This window comes from Coenobita brevimanus, chromosome 23, assembly GCF_032717465.1.
Source record: "Coenobita brevimanus isolate Jiangsu-jjx chromosome 23, ASM3271746v2, whole genome shotgun sequence".
NCBI classification, from domain to species: Eukaryota; Metazoa; Arthropoda; class Malacostraca; order Decapoda; family Coenobitidae; genus Coenobita; species Coenobita brevimanus.
This window is the reverse complement of record NC_136976.1, coordinates 69,440,846-69,449,914: the sequence shown is the minus strand read 5'-3', so window position 1 is coordinate 69,449,914 and position 9,069 is coordinate 69,440,846. Positions and strand designations below refer to the sequence as shown.

General features: G+C 43.2%; 1 protein-coding gene across 1 annotated transcript in view; it reads left to right on the top strand.

Moving 5' to 3' along the window:
* The first annotated feature begins 2,409 nt into the window (after nucleotides 1-2,409).
* Nucleotides 2,410-9,069, top strand: part of LOC145393016 (selenocysteine lyase-like) — an 87,809-nt gene continuing 81,149 nt past the window's right edge. The window contains exon 1 of the mRNA XM_080267337.1: nucleotides 2,410-2,512. The gene's annotated coding sequence lies outside the window, so the exon portion shown is untranslated. The remainder of the gene's footprint in view (nucleotides 2,513-9,069) is intronic.

Sequence of the window (9,069 nt, the reverse complement as noted above, 5' to 3'; positions counted from 1 at the left end):
GCTCCGGTACCTTTTGTAGGCCCTCTCCTTGTTGCAGACAGCATTAGAGCAAGCGTGATTAAACCAAGGCTTTCTTGCGTTAGTCAAAGGATATGAGAAAGGAATGTATGCTTCCATGCCCGAAAGAATAACCTCCGTAATGCGCAAGGCACACTCAGATGGCTCACGGCCATGGAAGCAATAATCATTCCAGGGAAAATCAAAGAAGTACTGCCTGAGGACCTGTCAGTCCGCGGCTCCAAAATGCCACAGACGACGTTTCACTGGAGGGTCCACAGGCCGTACCGGAGTGATAGGACAGGTTAAGGTAATAAGGTTGTGATCGGAGGAGCCCAACGGAGAGAAAAGATTAACAGAGTAAGCAGAAGGATTAGTTGTGAGGAAGAGGTCAAGTATGTTGGAGCTCTCTCCAAGGCGGTCAGGGATACGGGTAGGGTGCTGTACAAGCTGCTCTAGGTCATTAAGGATAGAAAAGATGTAGGCTTGTTCATCAGGTGGATCAGTGAAAGGAGAGGAGAGCCAAAGGTGGTGGTGAACATTGAAATCTCCAAGAATGGAGATTTCAGAGAAAGGAGAAATGGATAGAATGTGTTCCATCGTAGAAGTAAGACAGTCGAAGAATTTTTGATAGTCAGTAGAATTAGGGGATAAGTAAACAGCACAGATATATTTAGTCAGAGAATGACAGGAAAGCCGAAGCCAGAGTGTGGAGAATTCAGAAGAATCAAGTTCAGGAACACGAGAGCAAGATAAGTCGTTGCGTATATATACACAACAGCCACCTTTGGCTTTGAAATGAGTATAGAGAAAGTAGGAGGATACAGAAAAGGGTTTGCTGTCAGTTGCCTCAGACAGCTGAGACTCCGTTAGAAAAAGAAGGTGAGGTTTAGAGGAGAAGAGGTGGTGCTCAACAGAGCGAAAGTTAGAGGAAAGGCCGCGAATGTTGCAGAAATGAAGAAGAAGAGAGTCAGACAGTGGTTCCAGGCACCTTGAGTCGTCACCGGGAGACGGGCAGATGGTGGGGGGATTTATGGTCCCCCCCCCCCTGGGGACTCCGAGGCTTGATAAGACGACGCCATTTTGGTAAATTTTGAATAGGAAGTGTAGTGTGTACTGTGCATGTAGTTTGGTGAAGATAGTTAGAGAAATTTGTACTGGAGAGCATGCTGGCCTACTCTCTGTGTAACTGAGACACTGAAAAAGTTCAGCAAAGGGGGATGGTCAGGAACTAGTCCTGAGGGCTGATGAAACGGGAGCTCCAGCACTCCCTGTCATCAGCTTTTCATCCACCTAGGGAGTACTGCCCTGCTCGACTGGTGCTACAGTCTACCCCTCTGTAGTCTCCTCCTGGGGGTGTGGTGACGACCTGTGTCGCTGAGACCGGTATTTCACTAGATAATGCCAACACAGCCTACTCAGTCACCTCAAGAAGCTGCAACAGATTGCTAATAGGCAAAACCTACTGGAAGTCCTTAGCACTCAATAGAAGCCATCTCATTCAATATAGAACTGAAAACACTCCAAACAACTGAAAACCAAAGTATACCGTGGAATTCATAAGGTGTCTAAGTACACTGCTGTCTCTGCACTAAGGTAAGAAATTGGTGCATCAGCATGCAAGTTCAGGGACATCACCACAACACCATTATGTCCTCTCAGAAAACAGAGATAATAAGAAACATATTTAACCTCCAGTATGAGAACAAGATGGATAAAGTAAGTAAAGATATATCTACAAGTTAACCTAACTGTAGAAAACTTAAAGATATCGCAACAACAAATCAAAGACAATATAAAATATAACACTATGAGACTCAGAAATTTGAAGGCAGGATATCAACACCAAATCAGCGCTAGACACATACAGTAAAATCAAGAGCCAAACACCGACGAGTCCTGCATAATGATGAGGGGAAGAACCAACTTACACCTTAGACCTTGTTAGACCTAAACTGAGAAAGGGACTTCAAGGACAAGAATCAACCTGCCCAGTGTGTGTGAACATGAAAATGAAACCCTAGAACACTTTCTACTGTTTTGCAGCGGTTATGGCCTCATACGTAATAAACACACATTTTTACAACAGCCCCACGTAGAAGACACCCGAGAAATTATGGCCGATCTACCCGCATTCAAAAATCAAGACGCGGAAAAAATATCGGTAAGAAAGAAAATACTTAAACAACTATGGATAAAAAGAAAACAAACAATTGAACGGACACAGCCAGCATTAATTCCACAAATGCGAAAAAGGAGTAAATAGATAAATAAATAAAAAATAAAAATGGAGCCGAATCAAAGGCATATCCCGAAATCGTTACTTGACTTGATGGAAGCGTTTGGGAGTTTGAATGTGGCGCCGCACACACGCATGCGCACTAGAATTTACACGTGATAAACCGAGACGTAAACAAATGTTGGGGAACGCTTACCGTGGATCAATGTAAAATTTCAAATTAGCTTCATAGTCATTCGCCCCATTAGTTGCATCAGTAACATCCATCTCATCAATGTAAGTGGAACATGGGTGTGAGATTAAGGAGAGAGAGAGGAGGTGGGAGGGGCTGCCGGAACACGCGCTGCTTGCCAGGAATCTTGGAACTTCTTGACCTGAGGACTCCTAAGACAAAGCCCAAGTATAGTTTTGTTCGGTGATTTATTGAGTAACCAGGAATATGCCGTTTGTTAGCCTGAGAGTGTCTGCATAATTGGTAAGAGTGCTCATCTTGCTACAGAAGAGAACTTCGGATGGTTCAGTAACTTCACTCTAACGTGCCATGACAATTATTTTGTACTTCGTACACTGGTAACGCAGCAGAGGTGGACCTTCATCGGTATCAGGCAGCTCTACAGTGCTTGACTGTATGGGCAGTGAGTTTGTGGTATCCAGGTATGGGAGATGTTCAGGAAATTATGACAACCATTGGTTTGTTCATCTGCCCAGCTGATATTTGAAATCATCAGATGACACTGGTAAAACTAAACATTTTAAGGGGCTAAAAGTCCCATTGTAGGTGAAACTGATGGATTATGGTTAACCCTTATAGAGCTGAAGACCTAATATGAGGCACAATGAAGGGCTGCATGGGCTAAGCTGCAAGCCTTATGGGAGGTACAGTTTACATTGGTTATAAAACAGTGACTCAGGAGGTAAACTACCTTACAAAGAATCGACCAGGCAGGGATTAACAATAGGGTACACCTGTTGTCCACACACAGCAGAGGCAACCTATTTGTGGGTGGCAGAGGATCTGCAAGTGGGAATTTGGGATCACGTGATCCAGAGTCATCGAGATACCTTTCTGTTCCAGTGTCTCTGAAGTACCGGTAATTAGCCTAGAGTCCGAGGCGCCATAGCCTCTCCTAGTATAGTAGGCGGGGTTCTTCGTAGCGTAAATTCTGTTGGTGAAGGGTCTTTGCAGTATATCATATTTTTAAAAATCACCCAGTTTATGTAGTTACCATTGCAGTTAGCAGTAATCAAGCAGAGAAAGCACCTGTGATTTTCAGAGAATGAGCATGCATGCTCGGTCTGGTGAATGCAGACAGAATTGCCAGATGTAGCATCACAGTTGAAGAGTTGAGAGGAAAGATGGGACTGGAGAGTATTGATGTGATCAGGAGGGGTAGCTTGAGATGATTTGGGCATGCCGAGAGGGTGGAGGATGGCAGTTGGGTGTGGAAAATGAGGAGTGTGAATGCCGGGGATAGAGCTGTTAGAGGCAGATCGAGAAAGACCTGGGACAAGGTCACAGAGTGTGACCTCAGGGATAAGGGGACTGAATAGGGAGGCAGAGCTGCCATTTGCTGGCCAAGGCCAGCGCATGCAGGCATGTTGGAGCCTTTGTAAATGATTCAAACAATATGATTTTACATGTAGGTCTTTGCAGTACCATTGAGTGTAGGCCAAGATCCTGTACTTTTAATCTTTTTTTATGATAACTAAATCAAGATCATACAGAAATACTGGCAGTTAATATGTTGGTAACTAAGTTTTTACAAACTAGTAACAATGAATTTTGATATAAAAGGAGTAACTTTAGAAAGTTCAGTAGTGTTGTTGTAGCAGTCCATACCTGGCTTGATGATAAGACTGGTTTTTCCCTTGTTATATTATGTGATTCGCGTGATTCTTACCTTCGTTTCCATTAGAAATAATCAGGTTCTGAGAGAAACTACACCCCCTGAAAAGAGTGACTTACAAGCCATTTTAAACATTAACCTACCCTGATTCCAGTTAGCTTATAACCTAAACCCCCTGCAATTCAGTCCTAATAGAAACAGCCAACCTTATCTTAGTTACAGGCCTCACATTCCTGAAAAACAAGAAATGGGAGAGCACCTGTTACGGAGGCTATGGTGAAACTCAGTTGCCAGGGAGCAAGTGCTTGGCTGGAGCATATCATGTGACTTGTTTTGGCTGGCAACTGGCTAGATATGGAAATGTTACACAGTGGTCTCCTGGTTATTACTCACTTGGTTATAGCAGTTTTTGTCGTTACTGCAAGATGAAAGCTGCACTCCTATTATTATGCTTTGTTCAGTTAAAAAACATCGTTATTGTGCACTTGAGCCGGTTTTTACTGACAATGATGGTACACTGTATGTGGTTTCTGTTGGCTTTGAGGGCTTCAAAGATGAGGCCTTACTCTACGAGTTAATCTCAGGTGGTCAAGACCAGTAACTTTCCACCCCTTAGCTTCAAAACCCCTTACCTCAAGCCCTGTGCAGTTCATTTTGTAATACATGTTTACCAGCCACGATAGCAAAGCTGGTATTGTTCTCAATTTGTCTGTCAGTGTGTCTGTTAGCACGATAACTGTGCAGCCACTGAAGATATCATCACAAAATTTTACAAGTGTGTTTTAGGAGGGGAAAAAACTCAATCACACATTCGTAATTAATGAAAGTAGGCCAAGGTCTGAGTGTCTGTTACCACGATAACTTTGCAGCTGCTGAAGACATCATCACAAAATTCTACAGGTGTGTAGTAGGAAACTTCTGCACGTTCGAAGTTTGTGAAAGTAGGTCAAGGTCAAGGTCATATCCGAGTCGTGCTAGATATGTATTGGCTCACGGCTGGTGTGATTCCACCCTTGGGGGGGCCCTCTAGTTCTTCCATATTGTGCCATTTGTATCTCTTTCTGTTAATCTAACCATACCTATGTGTGTTTCTGAAACTTGCCATAACAGTATGTATGTTTTCAACTAGTCTAAAGTGTTGTAAAAATGAAAACTGGAGATTACACTTGGGATCCCCAGTACGGTACTAATTAGGATAAATTACACAGGTTCTGTGCAATCATTGTCACAATTTCGTTATCACACTTCATGCTTGGTACCACTTCTGTGCAGTAACTAAGGGATCACTGTGTATTCCACTATTATTGATTTCTGAAGGAAGTGTCATAGAAGAAATGATGATATCTAACTGTACAACACTCCCCAAATCATTGGATTGATTTTGGGCTGAAATGAGAATAATTCCAAAAATTCATTTAGCTGCATAACTTGGACTCTACGTGAGCCATGTTCTTTTAAATGAAATACCTACTGTACTTTAAGATAGTGAAGGTTTGGTGGTAAAACAAGTTGAATTCTATACACTTGCAAGTATAAGTGAAGTCCAGTATGCTTACACAGTTATCTATCTATCTATTGTCAGATGCCTCAATACCGTTCGGGGTGGCCACAAACAAATCGCCTCCACGTCACCCTGTCCCCCGTTATCTCATTGCCCTGCTCCCAACTCACATCCCCCTCTCTCATATACCTCTCCACCCCATCCCTCCATCTCATTCTCAGCCTCCCCCTCCACCTCACTCACATACACTCTCTTCATCAGTCTTTCACCCTTCATCCTTTCGACATGGCCAAACCACCTCAGTGTATTCCACCTAATGCTTCCTATCACATCCACATCCACACCACAACGCTCCTTTATATCCTCATTTGTTAGCCTGTCTGTCCATGTGACTCCACAGGCTCCTCTTAAATAACTCATTTCCATTGCTCTCACTCTTGACTTGTGCCCTTCCAACAACGTCCAAGCGTCACTTCCATACGTTAGAGTTGGTATCACAATACTGTACTGTCATGTAGTAACTTTTTCACTTCCATGCTCACTTCCCTGTTTCTTATCACTGCTTTCAAGGAACCAGCAATCTTTCTTCCCTGCTGTACCCTTTCAAGCACTTCACCCTCCAAATCTCCATCCTTACTCATCACACTACCCAAATACTTAAACGTACTCACATATTCCAATTCCTCACCATCCAACCTCACTGTACATTCACTCACTTCACCTCTTTCAAAGACCATCACTTTACTCTTCCCTACATTCACCTTTAGATTCCATTTCTTACACACTCTCCCAAACTCATCCACCAAGCCTTGCAGCTCTCCTTCGTCTTCACTCAACAACACAGTATCATCTGTAAACAACAGTACAGGTAGTTTCCAAACACTACCCTCTCTCATCAGGGCCACTCCAACATCCACTACCGGTACCCTACCTTGTACCTCTTTTATTACCCCATCCATGTACAGATTGAACAACTATGGAGACATGACACATCCCTGTTTCAACCCAACCTTCAAAGAGAAAAATTCACTCAGTTCACCATTCACACGCACTGCAGCCTTAGCATCATCATACATACTCTTCACAGCATTCAACAACTTCCCATCTACTCCATATATTCTTTATACCGGTACTTTCCACAATCATTGTCTATCCATCCTGTCATACTGGTATGCTTTCTCCAAATCCATGGAAGCCGCATACAACTTCTTTCCCTTCTCTAGAAACTTTTCCACTAATGATCTAAGAATGAATATCTGATTTACACAACATCTTCCCTTCCTAAAGCCTCCCTGTTCTTCTCCAACTAATTCCTCTGTTATTTCCCTAATTCTGTCACTAAGTATCCTACCATACACTTTTCCTATTATACTAAGAAGACAAATGCCCCTATGATTACCACACACTTCTTTTTCCCCTTTTCCTTTGTACAAGGGAATAATTATGTCTGACTTCCAATCCTCTGGAACTCTTCATTCCTCCCAGGCCAATCTGCACATCTTCCACATCCATTCTACTACTATCTCTCCCCCATACTTCAACATTTCACCACACACTCCATCAATTCCTGGGGCTTTCCCCAATTTAACTTTCTTCATTGATTCCACAACTTCTATCCTACTGATTTCTTCCTGTCTTCTAACCACCCTCCTTCTCCCAGCCATTCCCCAGCCACTTATACTCTCATCACTTCCATCCTCTATGTTCAACAATTCCTTAAAGTGTTCTCTCCATCTGCTCACCTTTTCTCCCTTCTCCAGTAGTAATCTACCATTTTTATCTTTCACTCCCCTGCTAACTTCACTTCCACCCTGCCTTACTCTCTTCACCTCTTTCCAGAACATTTTCTTACAGTCCCTCCACTTTACACTCAAATTCCTTCCAAATTCCTCATCCACTCTCTTCTTACTCTCTCTTACTAATCTTTTTACCTCTCTCTTTCTTTCTGTGTATACCTCTCTCTTCCACCTCTCAACTTCTTCCACACCCCTATTTCTCATCCATTCATTGTATGCTTTCTTCTTTTGTGCCACAGCCTGTCTCACCTCTTCATTCCACCACGCTGTTCCTTGCACTTCCCTCCGTCTTCTCTTCATCCCACACACCACATCACATGCTGCACATATTTCTTTAGTGAATATCCTGCACACACATTCCACATCCCCCATCTGCTCCAATTCATATTTGCCCAATCGTTCCTCCACTTCTCTCTTATATTCTGCCTTTTTCTCAACCTCATGTAACCTTTCCACTCTCCTTGCAATTACTCCTTCTTCCCGTCCTTCCCTTCTTCTGATACTCCATCTTATTCGGGTCTTGATTCTGGCCACCACCAAGCAGTGGTTAGAAAGTCCACTCTCCCAACCTCTATAGGCTCTTGCATCCATTACACATCTTCGCATCCTTTCATCCACACACACATAATCAATCATTGCCTTCCTTTCATTCAGTTCACCACCCACCCTTCTCATCACTCGCCATATATACCTGTGGATCATTTTATGCCTGAAGAGGGTATTGGCTATCACCAACCCCCTCCTAGCATAAATGTCCACTAACGCACTACCATTCTCATCTATCTCAGCAGGCACACCCCACTCACCAACTATTCCATCCACCTTCACATTCCCTACTTTACCATTTATATCACTGATCAAAAACACTCTCTCATTCCTTCCAGACCTTTCCATGCACACTTCCACATTTGTCCAGAACTCTTCTCTCACTCTGCTTGCACGATCTTGCGTTGGCGCATACAGGCACACAATCGCCCACATTTGTATTCCAACTTTCAACTTTACCCACACAATCCTTGACCCAACTGATCCATACTCTTTTATGTTCTTCTTCCATCCTTTACTCACAACTATACACACTCCTTCTTTTGCCCTCTCATTCTCACTGACCCCTGCACATATACCCCATCCTTACTCCCATTCTCTCACACTCTCACCTCTCAATTTAGTTAAAGTTACTCCACATACATCAACTTTTGCACCCTCAAGGACCTGGACAATCTCTCTCTCTCTCACCTCATCATTCGCACCTCTTACATTCCATGTTCCGATTACCATGTCTTTTGTCCGGGCCTTGGTCGTCATCTTTTGGTCAGTCCTTGTCCGGGGCTTCTTGTTTGTCTTTTTAGTTAGTTGTTTTCCGGGGAGGGGCACTAACCCTCCGCCAACCCTTTTAGTCGCCTTGTACGACAAGCAGGGATACTGGGGGAGCATTCTTGAAACCCCCCAACCCCCAGGGGGTTAGCTCTTGTTAAAAGTATCTTTTACTGGAAAGTTGCTTTGTTAACAAGCTGTTGATGGCCTAACACCTACAGTGTTTAAAATGTAGAGTTACAAATGAAAATTCCACTTGTTTTATTCATTTATTTTTAAAACTCCTCAGCCATGACCTAAAAAGATGTCTCACACTGTTTCACTTAAAATAGCAAGCATTTTGAGTGCACACATATCATACTTAGTGTGGATTGA